We start from the raw sequence: 19,485 nt of genomic DNA on the forward strand, positions 1-19,485 counted from the left end.
ATTTCTGTATCAATAACTTTTCTATTTCGCCTACTAACGTACCACCTGCACGCTCCGCCGTCTTAGAAAATTTGCATCTCAGAATGTTTACGAAAAACTCACACAGAAAAACGCCTGTTTTTAACATTAGTATTCTTCTATACGTTTTTTGTTTCTAAAACTGGAAAAATGCACTTATTTCTTTTCCACAAAATAAAAACGCTAACAACATAAAATAATGCAGAGCAAAGAATGTAAAACATGTTTATCGGAATCAGGAACAAAAGCTTCTTGCCGAAGAAGTAAAACTTTTATGTTTTTATTTTATGGCTGTCCGATATGTCTGCGAATTCATATGCGACCAGCTCCAAGATGCATTGTGATCATCTCGATCTGTAGCACTTGACCCAATTCGGTGCACGGAGCAAATCGAAAATCGATGTGCCAACGACCTCCGACTCCCGCGCTACCGTCACTCCAGAATTTGAATATGGAATTCGAGTATCGATTCTAATATAATTTAAATGTGGAATGTGATTCGTTTGACGGATATTTTGTTATTTTTATTACTTATTAGTTTTCTTTTAAAAAATTTTACACTTTCGATCGATTCGTCGTTCATAGTAAAATTCTGTCTACACAATTAAAATTCTACAAATTTTATATTTTGACAGTGTAGTGCCGTTTCTTTCAGCCTGCGGATCAGTTACAGGGGACCCGTTTTATAGCTTTTTTGTGTAGTATTGGACACAGCGCCATCTCGCGTTGTTCAGTGGAAGGTCCGGGACCATCGACTTGCTATCGTTGGGCTCCGCAGTCGACGACTTTCCACCAGTAACCGGAAGATGGCGTGTGCCGATATTATACGGAAGGCTATATCTTGGAGTCCCTTGTCAAGTAGCTGCTGAAGAATGTTGGTGTCAATATTTAACACACGTCGGGAATTTTCAGTCAGTCTCCTGTCCTTGGATTTGTTAATGGGTTGCATTTTGGGTGTGCGACGGAGGCGTCATCTAACGGACGATTGAGGTTGTACTGGCTTTGTCCGTGACGTAGGCGTTGAATTGGGCGGTTTATATAGTCCTGCGCCTGCGAGCTGCCGCATTCCCCAGACAGCGCTCCGCCGAGCGGGTGTGTCCACACCTTCGATTTTTAGTGTGAATTTCGGGTGAGAATTTGTCTTTATAATGCGTTATAGCATTTTAATCGTAATTATCAGTGTCGATATATGTTGTCATTGTTTTTCTTTTAGGCGGTTTATAAGCGTGTGACCGGTGGCCCGCAACTCCGTCGCACGCGCCGCCAAATCTTCGTAAATTTTTATTCTGGTAAGTAAGTTATACATTTCTGTCATCTGTCGTGACTCGTGAGTGTTAGTGTTTGCGGTCAGGATTCTAATGTGCGATTTGTTCCGAATAGGTGTGGTTTTGGTGTCCGTGGCGTGGACACGTTGCTCCGCCATTTTGTCCCAGCGTCGTGGCATCGACGTCATCGTACGTTGGCCGCATACGTGGCTTCTCGACCTCCGACAGGTGAGTCTTTTCATATGATTTTGGGGAGTTAGTTAGGTTGTGCTTCCGCCCCTAGAGGTTTGATTTACCCCTGTGCGTTTTGTCCACAGGAGGTGTTTTGGGATGGCTGTTATGTGATGGCTGTTTTGGGAAGGTGTTTTGGGGTGGCTGTTTTGCGAAGGTGTTTTGTGACGGCTGTTTTACGAAGGCTGTTCTGTTCTATGACGGGTGTTTTGTACAGCTGTTCTGCTACTGCTACAGCTACAGCTTATTGGTAGCTGCTTCTAGTCGGCTCGGCTTCCTTCCCGCCGCCGAGGGCAAACGAGCTAGGGAGGTTTTTATAATACCTTTCTTATTATTTAATAATGCTTAACGAATGACCAGTGGCCTTGAATACCTGGAATGTACCCTTAGGATTTAAAAGTTCCAAATACCTATTTATATTTTTGTGTAACTTTGGTTCTCTTAGTAATTAATAAATTTAAGTACTTAAACCCATGTCTTACATTTTATTTCTTCATACATCCATTTTTCATCTTCATCATCATCTCTTCATTAAATTTTTTAAAACATTACATGGCGCCCGATTACTGAGGTCTAAAGGTTCAGGGTACGCTCCCGGTCTTCGGTCTTTTGCTCGAGGATCGGCTGGTCATTCGTTGTAATTTTTTTTGTAACGTGTAAAAAGAACAAATTGTGTGGTGGTGGTGTTTCTTCATTTACCCCCTAGTAAATAAGATTTATTGTGTTCATATTGATGTGTGCTTTAAACGAAACAAGTTAATTTACATATACCTACAAACTATTTTGTATAACTGTGTTTTTAAAACTACATTTGCATTATATATTATTTCTTTTGCTTTGCATACTTTTAAAGTTTGGACTTTGAACTCGTATAGCATTTTATAACATTTCATTAAAAAATTATACTGCGTTGCAGCTATTTTGCTGTATAATTAAACTTCTTAAATTGTTTCTTAAAATTTTGAGCTTACTTTTTTGTTTTTATCACAAATTTGCTTTTATAAAACAAAACATTATATACCCTACAAAGGTTTTTTTTTGAATGTAACTTTAAATTTTTAACATTCTTGAGTAAAATTATTATTGTTGCTAGTTTACTGCTTAGCTTTGCTATACAGCTTTTTTCTTCAAAATTTTATGAAACTTGACGTGAGTTTAGAATTATATTTTTGAATATACCCTCAAGGTTAATTTACAATTTGTAAATTCTTTCAAATTAAGCAACAATTTATAAAAGCATTTCGGCCTAATTTCAATTAAACATTTAACTGGCTGTCTAGTGAAATTATAGTTCTTGGTTGTATAACCACGGCTATACATAAGTACCTACATGCTTGTTATCTATCTTGCATTCCTTTTGAGCTTATAGCAAATAAACTGGTTTGTTTTTTTTTACACGCTCGTTAGTATTACGTGTACGATCTTTTATTGTTGAGCTATTGTTTGCTTAATAGTTTTGTATTCTATTACCGGATAAATTCTAATAAGTAAATCTTTTGAATTGGATTAAATACGTTAAATAAACAACATTTATGCATTGTTAGTTTTATAAATAACTATATATTTTTTTTAAAATTTGCATTTATTTTTACTTTTCAAGTAGGTATTTAGTTAATGAAAATATTCTTTGATTATTTTTTCTTTAAAACTTAGTACTTAGTTAAATCTTTGTTAAAGTACATTGGTCATTCATTTTTTTTAATCATGGCATTGGAAGAACGTCCAATTAAATTTCATCTATTACGTAAAGATGAAATAATTTACGAGGTATTATTTCGTGGTGCAGGGCCACCACTTGTACTATACATCTTCACATTTTGAAGGTGTGGGTACACCGGCAGCGTTGGGGAATCATTTAGGTTAGTTGTCTTTTAGGTTAGTTGTTGTAGGAGCCGATTTACTGGTGGACGCGCGGCCGCTGTGGGGCTCGCCGCGCCGCCACTGGCGAATTGTGGCCTATTATATTGTTGACGGTGGACGTGTGGGTATTCCCTAGGTTCCCCACACTGCCACTGTCGACATATCCAGTTATTTTTATTATTTCTTTTTTAATTTTTTTTTCTTTATAACTTTATTTCCGAGCAGCTTGCGGGTGGACGCGCGGCCACACCGGCGGCACGCCGCGCCGCCATCAACAAGTTGGGTCGTTTTTTTTTATATTTTTTTTTTTACTTTTTTTGTTTCGCGTTAGGTAGGGATTAGTACCTAATCGTGTGGTTTGTTGATGGTTGGGGTCGAGCACTCACCAATAGTAAGGTGAGGTCACTTCCCCGCCGTTTTAGGATGTTGAGGGAGTGGTAGTTGTGACTGATGGCTGTTGAGCCGTTAGTGGTTGTTGATGGTTGGGGTCGAGCACTCACCAATAGTGAGGTGAGGTCACTTCCCCACCATTTTGAGATGTTGAGGGAGTGGTAGTTGTGACTGATGGCTGTCGAGCCGTTAGTGTTTGTTGATGGTTGGGGTCGAGCACTCACCAATTGTAAGGTGAGGTCACTTCCCCACCATTTTGAGATGTCGAGAGAGTGGTAGTTGTGACTGTTGGCTGTTGAAGTCATTAGTGTTTATTGATGGTTGGGGTCGAGCACTCGCCAATTGTAAGGTGAGGTCACTTCCCCACCATTTTAAGATGTTAAGGGAGTGGTGGTTGTGACTGATGGCTTTTGAAGTCGTTAGTGTTCGTTGGTGGACGTAGTTATTGCTACGGACACGTATTGTTGTTGTAATGAGTCATTGCGACTTGCTTACCGACATGTTTTTGGTGCTCGTATGCGCGCTATTGATGCGATTTCTTGGATGCGAAGTATTTCTTGGATGCGAAGTATTTCTTGGATGCGAAGTATTTTTTTGGATGCGAAGATTTCTTGGATACGAAGTATTTCTTGGATGCGAAGTATTTTTTGGATGCGAAGATTTCTTGGATGCGAAGTATTTCTTGAATGCGAAGTATTTTTTCGATGCGAAGAATTTTATGGATGCTGTCTGATGTTGCTGTGCTCATGGTGAGCACGGGTGGTTTATGTGCCGTCTCAGGCAAGTTTGTAAGTTGTGCGGCCTCTGCCGGCAATGGCATTTTTGCCTTTATTTTTTCTATTCTTTTTAAGTTTTTCTTTGTATTTCTAGGATTTTATTTTTGCTGTTTGTACTGAATGGCATTTTTTTGCCTTTATTTATTTTCATTGCTATAGTTTTACTTTTTTATTTTAAATTATTTCCCTTTCAAGTTAAACTTGAATATTTTTGTTGAGGTTTGAGTTTTGGTTTGTTTGAGGGATCAGCTGGAGGGCCAGCTGGGATTTCCTCGTTTGTTTTATTTTTTTTAATTATTTTTTTTTTCACTCGGAAATCCTTTTGGGTGGGGAGGTATTGTAGTGCCGTTTCTTTCAGCCTGCGGATCAGTTACAGGGGACCCGTTTTATAGCTTTTTTGTGTAGTATTGGACACAGCGCCATCTCGCGTTGTTCAGTGGAAGGTCCGGGACCATCGACTTGCTATCGTTGGGCTCCGCAGTCGACGACTTTCCACCAGTAACCGGAAGATGGCGTGTGCCGATATTATACGGAAGGCTATATCTTGGAGTCCCTTGTCAAGTAGCTGCTGAAGAATGTTGGTGTCAATATTTAACACACGTCGGGAATTTTCAGTCAGTCTCCTGTCCTTGGATTTGTTAATGGGTTGCATTTTGGGTGTGCGACGGAGGCGTCATCTAACGGACGATTGAGGTTGTACTGGCTTTGTCCGTGACGTAGGCGTTGAATTGGGCGGTTTATATAGTCCTGCGCCTGCGAGCTGCCGCATTCCCCAGACAGCGCTCCGCCGAGCGGGTGTGTCCACACCTTCGATTTTTAGTGTGAATTTCGGGTGAGAATTTGTCTTTATAATGCGTTATAGCATTTTAATCGTAATTATCAGTGTCGATATATGTTGTCATTGTTTTTCTTTTAGGCGGTTTATAAGCGTGTGACCGGTGGCCCGCAACTCCGTCGCACGCGCCGCCAAATCTTCGTAAATTTTTATTCTGGTAAGTAAGTTATACATTTCTGTCATCTGTCGTGACTCGTGAGTGTTAGTGTTTGCGGTCAGGATTCTAATGTGCGATTTGTTCCGAATAGGTGTGGTTTTGGTGTCCGTGGCGTGGACACGTTGCTCCGCCATTTTGTCCCAGCGTCGTGGCATCGACGTCATCGTACGTTGGCCGCATACGTGGCTTCTCGACCTCCGACAGGTGAGTCTTTTCATATGATTTTGGGGAGTTAGTTAGGTTGTGCTTCCGCCCCTAGAGGTTTGATTTACCCCTGTGCGTTTTGTCCACAGGAGGTGTTTTGGGATGGCTGTTATGTGATGGCTGTTTTGGGAAGGTGTTTTGGGGTGGCTGTTTTGCGAAGGTGTTTTGTGACGGCTGTTTTACGAAGGCTGTTCTGTTCTATGACGGGTGTTTTGTACAGCTGTTCTGCTACTGCTACAGCTACAGCTTATTGGTAGCTGCTTCTAGTCGGCTCGGCTTCCTTCCCGCCGCCGAGGGCAAACGAGCTAGGGAGGTTTTTATAATACCTTTCTTATTATTTAATAATGCTTAACGAATGACCAGTGGCCTTGAATACCTGGAATGTACCCTTAGGATTTAAAAGTTCCAAATACCTATTTATATTTTTGTGTAACTTTGGTTCTCTTAGTAATTAATAAATTTAAGTACTTAAACCCATGTCTTACATTTTATTTCTTCATACATCCATTTTTCATCTTCATCATCATCTCTTCATTAAATTTTAAACATTACAACAGGTAACCAAATATTACATAAATATTAAATATAATGTATTAAGTACCTGGTAAGTACATCATTGCATCTAACAATCTGTCTTTGATGTAAATATTATGCAGCAACTTTTTATAGAAAATTTTGCAACTCTCATCGTGGTCGCTTGTTTATATAATTTTTATGCAACCCGCTTCCAAAGATTGACCAACAGCGGCACAATATATGAAAGCTACTGGTTTCTTTGATAGATATTATGAAACACATTATTTATTGACACAGACTTAGAAGCGTGTTGATGAAGTAATCAAAAAGTAACTGAGTAAATAACAACAATGCCGATATTTTGAAGCTGTGAATAGATTCACAGCTAGCAGTTTATAAATGTTACGTAAGTATAATATTCTTAACAAAATTGTATTAAATTATCTACTTATAATCCAACAATTTTGCTATGAAATATGCTCAAATCATGTTACTTATACCAAGATCAATTATAACAACATAACATAAGCTCACGACTATATCCTAATTGGGGTAGTCAAAGTAGGTACATCCATCGCAAAATGAACGAAATCCCCACACCTCAATGAGCTTTCTAAACCGATACGTTTTTCTATAAGTATGTTTTTTTTTTCGTAACCGACTCACACATACGAATCTAGCATCACCTGACTATACCTACAGTTTTATAAATAACAATATCAGGTGCGTGGTCCTATTTTCGTCGCACGATCGTTATTTCGTTTTCGGGTAGCCGGCCGGTAGTGGCACGTTGCGTTTTTTCCACCACGGGGCTAATCCCCCGTCCACGTGGTGCTTGGTGGTCACTAATTGCTCAGCTGGGACGGAACTCCCCACAAATGTGAGTTTTCCACTCAAACAAATATTTTATTACGAACCTACACTTTAATGAAAGGAGAGAAGTGGTTGTAGAATGTACTCGGCGACTGAGGTAAAGTTTATTGTATTGATTTAGAAAATGATGACGTTGCGTTTTTATTTTGTATTTTGTGGAATTCGCTTATATCTGCTTGTCCCAACGGGATATGGGCGTGATCTTATGTATGTACTAAATACAAATGTGAAAAACTGAAATACAATCATCTCAGTGACAAATACAATCTTCACTAAGATGTCGCTCATACGTAGAGTTTAGGTAGATCTTTAAAAAGATACCCTGTCAAATCATATAAATATGCGGAATGCTAAAAATTGTTTCAATATAAAATAAATTAGTTTATTATTTAGTTAGTAAGTACCTAGTTTAAATTTAAACCAAAAGATTAAAAATTACTAACAACAAAAATAAGCAAACAATTCTCGTCCAAAAGTTCTCCGCAACTTAAAGCACACGAGAGAAAATTAACGCACGCCGCCGCCATATCGAGATTGTTTAAACTTGGGAATTATGTACAAGCAGCCACATGTCCTTTCTGGGAACCGGCAACTTCTCCACGCGTATTCGAATTCCTGTATGGAGTAGAAATACGGCTTTATAGGAGTAAAATCATACTTTCTCCGCGGCGGGGAAGCGGCTCTAATGACCGCGCGGGGAGAGGGCCCGACCTACCTACACCTACCAGTACACATGCCACCACGACAACCACACTTTATATTGCGTTTAGCAGCCTGCCTACCCACACACACACAACTTGAGCACGACTTGTTTTTTTAGTTATTATTCCGACGTGCACTATTTTCTTTTTGACGGCCGCCAGGAGTTACGGTCGCTTTTTAGAAAAATACACGTTCGAGAAGGCTGCAAAAAGAAACAGTGGATAAGCTTTATGTACCGTCGAGAACAAGCAATCAAAGCACGAACGCTTGATTTGCAAAAACAGTAAAATAAATGTTTTGTAAAAACAAAACACATTTAGAATTTAACGTAACGCGAACGTAACCGTTTGAGTCTTGACAGATGCCAAAAAGACGTTACATTTGAAAACAGGACGTCAAGCTTGAAACAATTGTCAGTTTCAAATTTCAAATGTCGAACTGTCTGAGCAATGGGCATGTCTAAATTACAGCCAATTAAAAAAGCGTGTCGTATTTTCCCGCAAGTCATTCGCGCATGTGAGCGGCAAACTCGCTACGTCATCGAGCCCCTGTCAAATCTCGATGGACAGTCGTACTGCTGTTTAGCATATGTGTAGATTTTTTCTAAACTTGAGGTGCTCTTTGCGGCCAGCGCACTTTTTTCGTTTTGTATTTGTATTATGTATGATTAGAGGCAAATTTTGTAAGTACTCTTCGTTTTGTATAAGGCGGTTTTTAACTTAGTTCTAAAATTAAACGTATTTTATCTCGTTTATGTTATTACTAGAATAAATTTATATTTAAGCTTCGTACTAACCTAAAGAGAAATAACTACGTATTTACATAATATCCTGAAATTGGCTTAATTTTATGTTATCGCTGACGAATACCATGCTCTATACTTTGTATGTTATGTACCTTACGTAACACGGTTGTTGCCAAAAAATACACCAACGATTTGATTAATAAAGAGATCGCATAGTTGTATAGTTACGCATTGTCATTCATTTGTCAACATCTTCATTCGTAGATGATAGTTAGGTACGTACGAGTTTGATATAAAAAAGCAAAAGACTAGTTCGGTTATGTGTGACAGCTATGATATATCCGTTCGCACGCCGCTCACCGCCGCACCATGGCATGATTACAATGTGGATTGGCCGCCGCCGCCTGGCTCCCGGACTATACTTACCTCCCGCTTATTACACACCGTCCGATTATTACGTCGCCATGTTATGTAGCGTCACAATTATATAGTATTATTTAAGGTACACCATACACGTTCTTAGTCGCCTTATTTCTTATCCACGCACGCTTATTTCAAAATAACAAAACTGCTAATGATATTTCCATAAAACGATTTGCGCTCGAAGGATACGTCGTGATCCTGTGAACAGACAATTACTGATTTTCTAGATGCATGCCGTGCATCTCGCCCGCGGCTAGAGCTTAACGATTACACCGAGGTCATTGACGCTGCAATTTAACAAAGACTACACAACAATAACTTATGTGCTCTACATACACGAAGCTCAGTTACGATGTAGATATGATAAATCGTACACATCAGGAGTGCAATATAGACAAGTCTGACTTTCAAATATTCAACATCCACGTACGATATCCAAATTGTTATTGGAATAACGCATCATCCATCAGACGCTGCGCCATCATGGGGTGAGCAGATCGTCGTTGGGGAACGAGACAGCAGAGCGCGCATGCCGCGAGTGCGAGGGGGATGGAGACCGAATTTAGAGAATTTGCATAATCTGCTCGGGTACTTTATCATAGAACCACGTGGCAGTGACTAGTGCACTCGCGGATTACGCGCGCCGGATTAAATCGTCAGTCTCGAGGCCGCGCCACGCACGAGCCCGCTCTACACATGTGTTCCCTTCAAGACTCCTACCTTCAACTTTGATTTATTATACAAACACCATGAGTAATCTTTGTCCGAGAGCTCAACTTCAAAATAATGAATTAAAAAAGAAAACTGTCCGAAATCAAACTAAGAACACAATTGGAGATCTAACTTTTATACGAAATGATAAATATCACACCGGCAGCCGCGGCCGTCCAAAAAACGCTTAACTTGTCCCGCTACAAAAGGAAAAAGCCAGCGTCTTCCGTTCGGCCGGAGCCAAAGAAAAAATCTTCGCGAGGGATCCGAGCCTTCCATTTATCATATTCCATATTCATTTATTCGTCAAGTTCTGGATTCATTTATTCGTCATGTCTTGATTTCGTCTCATTTATTATTAAAAATGAACTGTCCGGAGCAGAACGCGAGCACGACATCGGCCCGGGGCCACTGTTTCAATCTTACTGTAATTTCATGCTGAATTAGGTCACTGACTCACTGTGCAGTGCAACCGACGGTTTTGCCGCTAACTTTTGGATCCGTAGAGACAATAGATGAAATGGATCTCATATAATTCACTCGTGGCACAAAGCTTATAGGTGAGAAACTTTTGTGATGAAGTGTCATTAGTCAAAAGTCAGTCCGGAGCAAATCGTTTTTTCTCGGACCTTTATTATCTAATAGTCTTCGAATATAAATCTCACGCAAAATTTTCTTCTATTTTTTGCGTTGTTACTACTTTGCGTTGCTTGTTCGTTCAAAATATGTAGGTTCGCCTTCGAAATCCAAATAGTCTCTTAAAACATTAACTGACTGACTCCTTAGTTTCCCACATAATATGAACCTGGCCATCTATATAGGGAGTATTTCCAGGTAGAGGGTCAGAAGGTCAGCGAGGGCAGGGTCTATCGCAGATCTTGCTGACCCGATAGCCCAACATGATGGATGGCGGCCGCCCGGCGTCCGAGCTGTAATTCACGCCGACAAGTGGCCTTAGTTACGTTGCTGTTTGGGGAGAAAGATCGAAGAATAAAGCTTTAAATATTTTGAATTTCGAATTTTTCAAAATTTTCGAAATCATTATAATAATAATATAGTTTTCTTACCAATAAATCAGTTGGTTTATAGGAAGCCTTTGTTATAGTTACGCTGAGAATGCTGCATTTCTTTTTTTATTTGTTATTAAAAAATATTTTATTATCTTATACCTACGTAATTTTGCGAAATTTGACGAAATAAATAGAAGAGTGGGTTATATCTGTACCAACTTTTCCTCTTAATAAAATCATAGAACAGATAATATAATTAATATAATAAGGCCGATTTTTTAAACAGTTGTTGGTGGTACTTAGTACATCAAAGATACCGTATAGTGGGTAAATATCTTACGAAATAATCTTCTAAGCCTTACAATATTTGAGTAAGAAACATACATTTTTGAAAGATTTTCCTCGGAAATTCCACCTCCACCTCCTTGATAAGCTAAGAAACTTAAAGACTTTGTTGATTACCTAATAGTACTCATACATTAAAATCTACCTACAAACTTCTACATTGCAATATACTACAACTAAACACCAAAGCTCGAACAGTATGTAACTAGTGTTGTATTAGGTATAGTTCACCCGCACTGAGCCGCATCGTGACAAATGACGTCACTAGCTCCGACACCACTCTGTTAACACCTGCACAGCGGGTGTCTAAGAAAATACTCTGTTTAAATACATCTTTATTTTACGTTAGTACTTTAGTTTATTGTGGTGATCTTCAAAGTGCCGTTTAGAATAATTGGAGTGGTGTCAGCTTCAGGTCGATTTGTCAACAACATAACATATCATAAGCCTACGAAAATATTACCGATTGGTAGGTAACATAGGTAGGTTTGCAGGTCTAAACCGAATTGGGAGCGAATAAACAATATAATATAACATTATATAGCTTTATTGCCCCAATTGAAGATGTCCTTAGAAAATGTTCAGTACAATAGACTCTGAACTCTGAACCGGCGTGCGTGTATAAGAAGCAAGCAAGAATGTGGAAGAAGCAAGAGAAGTGTGTCAGGATCGAAGCAAATGGAATTCCATAGTACTTAGTACTAATGCTACCCCGGTGGGAAATAGGTGTGAGAGTATGTATGTATGTATACAGCTTCACGCCTGTATACTCGAAGGGGTAGGTTAATCAGAGATGTGTAGTATATTTATACACTCCTCGCCAGCTATGTTTAAGTCCCTTGTTGCTATTAACCGGGCACAAACCCTGGAAACCACGTGGCATCAACATATCTTAGTTTCCAGGGTTTCTATCTATGATCCAAACCCATAAAGTCGAACATAGGATATTTACTTGGGTGATGGGTTAAGCATATATCACCAATAATATACTAACGGTTTATCATACCTATCTTAGGATTTCGTTTCGAAAGTGGATAGGTACAAGTTGTCCTCTGATTACATGTATACAATGTATAGTCACATGTATATATAAACACTATATACGACATCTCTCACTTATCACACTGTTTCTCACTCTATCATTCAACACCGCAGATGCTACGCAAAGACCTCATTAATTCGTACTTTCATGTTTCTTCTGCTGTACCCAACATTCACTACCATACTTCAGCGTAGGGACTATGCACTGCATTGTGAACAGCCATCCTCGTATCCCACGACCTCTGTGGTCCAGTGGTTGAGCGCTGGGCTCACAAGCCGGAGGTCCCGGGTTCGATTCCCAGTGGGGACATATCACAAAAATTACTTTGTGGTCCCTAGTTTGGTTAGGACATTACTGGCTGATCACCAGATTGTCCGAAAGTAAGATGATCCATGTTTCGGAAGGCACGTTAAGCCGTTGGTCCCGATTACTACTTACTGATGTAAATAAGTAGTCTTTACATGAGCCATGTCAGGGGCCTTTGGCGGCTCAATAGCAACCTTGACACCAGACTGCACCAGACACCTGACAGAAGACTGAATTACCCAATTTCACTCTCCTTTCTATATCTGTCTGATTTGTCTTCTGATTACTTCTGCAAATTGTGATCTTCTCACCCCATCAGGGATTATAGGCGTGAATTTTTGTTTGTATGTAACGTACTGCCTACCTAAGTTTTATAAAAGCAACCACTACCAGTGGAATTATCTCGTCCAGAGCTCCACGGGTCCACATGATAAATGGAGTCACACGACGCGGCTAGACACTGCGCTAATAGCCGGCTACTGTTCGCAGAATGTAGTCTACATTATTATCAGGAGTCACATATATGGTGTAGGATGAGTGCCCTTTTGTGGTTTTATCCGAATGATCATTTACCAATTGTCGAATTTGTATTCGAATTTCGAATTCATGTCTGGATCATAAATAATTATCACGTACTCAGCGGTGAAGGAAAACATCGTGAGCACACCCACACTCCCGATAAATAGAATTTTCGGAGTTATATGACCTTATTGGGCTGGTTCTAGAAGGTCAAACAGGCATTCGCTTCTGTAAAAATCCAGACCTGTCAAATCTTCAGGTTAAGTAAGCGGACTCTGTGAAAAACATGATTCGAGTGATGATTTAAGTTCAAATTCTAAAGGATACAATTGTCATAGTGGACAAATTTGAAGTTAAAAAATGTAAGTAAGTTCGTGGTTATGTTATATCAAATTATATGGGACTTAAAATAGCTGGCGCGGAATGGGTTTATATAGGTTATACACATCTCTGGCTACCCCTTTGGCGATACAGGCGTGATGCAAGGTTATGTTTATATGTAAGTTACTTAGGTAAATACCTAAGTTATTATGTATGCATTCTTTATAATTATGTAAATACATAATGTATTATATATTTACATAATTATGAAGAAAGCTTTTACATCACTACCTCCAAATGTCTACTTCTGTACAAGATCACGAAAAGCCTTTACACGTGTTACTACTGGTCACCAGGTTATAAAAACCCAAACTAAATTACATGGAGTTTAAAAATAAACACACAATGATGAAACTTGCGAATGTTACTATTAATATAGACCAAAACCCAATTACTGCCTCAATATAATTCCCATGAAATGAAGAGCCAACAAAAAATTAAATCTTGGAAGCAACTTGATTACTGTAGATACGTTTATTTATTTATAGTGACCTCAAGATGTGATTTATTATGCGCGCACGCATCGAAGGTTTGACATAAAAACTGACAAGGTCACCCGCATAAGGCTGTCATTAAATCTCATGGTGGATAGGTACGTTGTGTGACAATATTAAACGACAGAAAATACCTTATACTTACTTACATTTTAAGTATAACATAACAAAGCATCACGCCTGTCACCCCGAAGGGGTAGGTAGAGGTGTATAGTATACACACCTACTCTTCGCCAGCTATGTTTATTCTAAGCATATAAAAAGAAACTAAAACCCTCAACTACAATGCCAGTCGTGCGGCCGCTACTATCGCTCTCGCATCGGACTTCACAGCCATTTTAAAAGCTGCCACAGAAACGCTGTTTGAATCATCTGTTAAAGATGTAAAGGCCTGAGAGAGATAAGAAGAAACCCTTATAAATGTATTATGCTCCCCGTAAGGTACATACAGACCGCAATGGCCACAGAACAGAAAAAAGTCGTGAACGTTAGCACCGCATATGTAGTGTGGCATATAGTAATGAAATATGTTCTGAAAACTGTACATAAACTGAACCCAGAACGGTTCAACTTCAAAATCATTTATTCGTCAACATAGGTAAAAGGGTTGTTACAATATGAATAAATATGTCGCACCTTTCGGTACACGAATTTAAAACATAACAGATTATTAAATTACAAATAAAATTAATAAATAAATTACAATAGCATTCAATATAATAAAAATAGAACAATATATAGGAATAAAATGTCTTTTCAATTCAAACGTTAGAAAGTTATATGTCAATAGGTAACATTAAAGTAAAAAAAAATATAATATGTACTAGTAACTTAAGAAATTTGCAAACTACGGTAAGCAAACAAAGACAAATAATATATACCTAAATACTATGAACAGTAACTTGAATGTCTCATACCTCTTCCATTCTGACGCAGGGTTGTCAACACGTCTTCTGGGATTCCCATGTAAGGATTACCAGTGTATTTCTATACGAGTACTATCTTGTTAACTGAAAGCTATTCGGACGGAAAATGTCACTTGATATCAACTCAGAATCATGGTCGCAATCGTCCCTCAAAGTTTTCGTTGCGATGTTCTCTCTGTATGAGAGCGTAGTTGGCAACCATCCTGTGCATAATTTTATGCTCCATTTCGCATTCAATTTGTGCATTTTTGTTAAAAAGCAAGTTGACGTGACTTGTCATTACAATCATTAAATATTTTTAGGTCTTGCATGACATTACAACATGACCATTAATTATATTTACGACTACAAACGTAAGGGAATTATGACGTCTATGTTAGTGAAATGTTTATAAAGTATACCATAATTTGTTTTTAGGTCCTAACTGAACCCAATACGCTCATAAAACTCTATCGGTACAATACAACTCGCCAGAAAATAAAATTGTAACCAGTTTTGGTACGTTGTGTTTCTGGATATCAGGTAGGAATTGAAGAGAACCCTGAGACGATTATTTTGATTGAAATATCATTTTTTGTCTTGTTTATTCCCTGGTTTCATAATTAGCAATTTGTATCTAGACGAATATGTCCAAGTAGAACGTGATTGCATTTATTTCTATACATTAAATTATGACGCCCTGTTTCTATGTAAAGTTAAAAAGTCATTTCCTCAAGCAATAGTGAAAAGCTTAACCCCTGAAGTATGACCAGCCGACCTCCGCGAAGATCCCGAGGCGGGTCGAAGGCAGGATATATGGGATCCATTTGTAGACGATGTGCACAATAAAAGGTAGCCTTTGTGCGGTGTCGGCGGGCGCCATTCCGCGGACGTTACAAATGACGTCATTACGACTGCCATGTTGAACTACATACGTCATACCTGGCCCGGCACGGAATATGACGGGAATACTGGAATACGCCAAAGCCGATATAAATGGAAGGGTATTGGTTTTCATGAAGTTTTAAAGACAGTCGTTCTAAGTAACACGCTGTAAGTATCTCACTTAACAAACATAAAAAATAAACAGCCTGTACGTAACGTCCCATTGCTGGGCACAGGTTTTCCCTCAATCTACGATAGATTTCGCATATTTTATATAATGTTGAAGTTAAGAAATAAGTAGGTAACATTACTTAAACACTTTAATAGGACTTGGATTGCACTTGGATTTACCTACTTATAGTATTCCTTTTAAATTCACGAAAGATTCTCTGCACATTGCCTTATCCTTAGCGATACATAGTGGGACTTTTTCCTTAGACGAAAAACCGTGAGGAAATCAGCGGTCAGTGACCCCACCTAGACCACTGACGTGGTGGGTGCAAGCTCGCTGTCTCCGCTTCACACGTCGCCCAAAAAACTGGTACCGCCTGATGGGGCCAGACCCGCCCCGGGCGCCGACCGCGACAGGAACAAATGACCCCACGCATCATAATAAATAAAACAATTTCTTCTTAATTAGATTTCGTGAATTTAATTTTCATGCCAGTAATTGGTCGGTGGCCACAAAGAGCAGCCTCTATCGGTGATGGATGATCGAACGGCGCCTTCATACTATTTACCTTCGTCCGTTCCGCCGTAATTAGGGGGTTCGGAAGTTTACTTTCATTATTGCTTATGAACCTATTACTGTTTCTAATATAGATTTCATTTGCTTATGTTTTTCTCTTGTTGTTTAACCGTCAAGCGTGGGAGCCGAGCGCCCCTCTGACGGCCATTATGCTGTACCTACACAACACAATGTAGGTAAATTAATAGTTTCTACTAGTTCATAAAGACGATCGTCTCTGCGAGATAGCCGAAATTACAATGACGTCAGCGTCTAGTTTCACGTGCAAAGCTCCCCGGAATCGCCCGAAACCTCAATAAAAGAAATGGAACGGAATAAGTAAAGGAGGAAAACAAAAGACAAATCGGAAAACGCTTGCTTTTATATACTGCTACAGAATGGCGCCGCGCCGAGCGTAAACTTTAAAAAAAATAAACGCCGAAAAAATCTTGAAAAGTCACGGACGCTTAACTTTCTTCCCCTGTTTTATTTTTCGTTCCCTCTTCTGCACTCGGCTGTCCCGTTTTGTCCTCTTGTTCTTTAATAGCTCTGTCCTACTCTATTTAACTGATAAGTTACTTTTTTAAACTGCAGGAAAATCGAAGTCGCTCTCTTGGCAAAATTAAAAGCTGGCACACGCAGACGTAAGTCATAAAACTAAAATATGGAGATGAATTAGATTAATCTAGTGATTTATTATCTTGTTTTGGTTTGTTTTACTTTTTATCGCAGTCATAATGTTCTTATTAGACTGTTTGCAGCTTTTGAGTATTGTAAGTGGGATAGACATTGAAATGTCACTTGAATTAATAATATATCTAAATGAAGAGATAGTGTGTCATAATGGTGGGTTATTCTATTCGTAACAAAACCGGTAATACTGCAAGTAAGTCTACGTTTTTATTCGCGAACCACCGACGTTGTGGGGGCAGAAACGCATCATCACTATGATCATAGCAAAGTAAGCATGCAACGGGACTGTGAGCAAATAAATATTCGACTTTTCTATAAGTTATTTGATCTGATATATTTTCTAATTCGCGTCTGTCTGTTATAGGAAAAAACTTACAATCTATCGTACCTCTCATTTTGCCAAACAATTGATAAAAGTTGAAGTGAAGTTCGAGATTGCCTAATTATTAATAATACATAAAAGCTTATCCAAATTATTTATTTGCAATCAGTGTCGGGGCACTAAAACAGTCTTTAATTTAGTATTAATAGAAAATCCGGTCCATACCGAAGGTTTACATAAGCTGTCAGACATTTATTTAAATAATAACAAATGGCATCCTATAAATCAATCTATTTCAAAACGTGCCGTTCACTAGATAGAACGTCTAAATTGACATTTAAATCGAGTGTACAATGTTTTTCTCTAACAGTACCAAGATGCAAATATAACGGAGCACGCCGCATCGAGGGCGGCTCTACTTCGCCAAGCTGCATGAACATTCTATACAGTTGTGTACGCAAATTGCGACAATCGCCGCAAGTAGAGCAACATTCCGCGCCGGGTGACTCTTCCTGTCCTAGAAGGGAAATAAGATGCTTAAAAGCTCTTGCCTTGAATGTTGAAAAATGTGTTCTGTTGAAGTCTTGTTTTATAATGCAAATTTTCAAATACGTTTCATGTTTAGTAACGTCGAATGGAAATGCTGGTTTCTTAATACCGATACGAGAAATACAGCTTCAGCATCGCCTAAGCAATAGTGCATATCTACGTGATCTCTTTCAACACAAATCACTGTTCAACGGGCTGGTCATTTGTATTTTTGTCCATAAATACATTTTACTAATAGCAAAAATACATAAAATGTGTGATGTATTAAATGTATTTGTATTTTATACCGATACTAAAAAAACCTTGAAAATACATATATAATGCCAAACTTCAATAAATTCACATCTTTTTTCTCTATAAATGGGCAAGTTTGTTCTCATTCAAAACTTAGTGAAAGGTTAAATATGCAGTCGAAAATCGAGAACACTCCAACGAAAAAAACCAAGAGAAAACACATCAAAGGTAAAAAAAAACACTTGAACATTATACTGATGTGAAAGGTCAACGGTTATCTTATATTTTTTTATTTAAATAATAAGTCTACTTATTTACAAAATGGCATAAGTCTATATAAATGTGTTACCTTTCACGACTGTTACAATTGGAATAAAACTCGAAAAGGCACTTAAAGAGGATAATGTATATTTAGAAGCAATTTAATGCATCATAATGACACAATAATAACGACCCATGAAGATATATGTGATAAAACCTTCATTTCTACACATCGTCTTACCTATTATAGCGTCAAAATAGCTGAAAAAAAGCATGGATGTCCATGGATATTTGGCAAAAATCAACCTACTGCTACTCAAAAACTTTTAAAGTTTGAGCCCGTAGTTACCGTTAGGAACATTAACTCCAACTTGTAAGTACTACTTTAAACGGGCTGTAAAAGTTTACAAGTTGCGCAAAAACCTGTGAAACAAAACCCGACGTTGGCTGATATTGATATGAGTGACTTGCACTTACCACCCCACCGGCGATGTTATGGACAACTACCTACCAACCCTCCCTTCACCTCGTCACAGGCATGGATCCAGGGTTTCGTCGAGGTCAGGGAATCAAGAGAACTCTGTGCCGCAAAAACAAAAGTCTTCTATCGTGTGGGTTGTGAAGTGGATTACCAACCTCAGCAACCCTCGTGTCAGGATTATTATTGAGCCGCCATCTAAGGTCCCTGATATGACTCATGTAACGACTACGTACTTACATCAGTAAGTAGGAACCGGGACCAACGGCTTAACGTACCTTCCGAAGCACGGATCATCTTACTTTTGGTAAATCAGGTGATCAGCCTGTAATGTAACCTAACCTAACCAAACTAGGGATCACAGTGATTTTTCTGATATGTCCCACCGGGATTCGAACCCGGGGAGCACAACGCTCAACCACTGGAAATGAATGATTAGAAAACAAAAATAAAAAATCTCTATTAACAGCTAAAAACAGAAAACGTAAAACCCGTCGAATATTGACTTGCCATTATGCATTGTATGATGAAAAATTCCAAACCACGTGAGATCTTCTCGCATATTGCTCAGACATAACGCAGGCATCATAAAAGACAAAGAGTTTCAAACTTTATCGAATCAAACGAA

General features: G+C 38.8%; 2 protein-coding genes and 1 long non-coding RNA gene across 3 annotated transcripts in view; 2 read left to right on the forward strand and 1 right to left on the reverse strand.

Moving 5' to 3' along the window:
• The window catches only part of LOC126370124 (protein zerknuellt 2-like), a 205,261-nt gene that overhangs the window by 104,957 nt on the left and 80,819 nt on the right, over nt 1-19,485 (reverse strand). The gene's annotated exons all lie outside the window — the stretch shown is intronic.
• LOC126370051 (homeotic protein proboscipedia) overlaps nt 1-19,485 on the forward strand; it is a 56,739-nt gene that overhangs the window by 15,949 nt on the left and 21,305 nt on the right. The window lies entirely within an intron of this gene.
• Nucleotides 3,567-4,877, forward strand: LOC126370178 (uncharacterized). Its single transcript, XR_007566829.1, has 2 exons — nt 3,567-3,770; nt 3,885-4,877. It is a non-coding gene; the product is annotated as an uncharacterized LOC126370178 (long non-coding RNA).

This window comes from Pectinophora gossypiella, chromosome 10 (assembly GCF_024362695.1).
Source record: "Pectinophora gossypiella chromosome 10, ilPecGoss1.1, whole genome shotgun sequence".
NCBI classification, from domain to species: domain Eukaryota; kingdom Metazoa; phylum Arthropoda; class Insecta; order Lepidoptera; family Gelechiidae; genus Pectinophora; species Pectinophora gossypiella.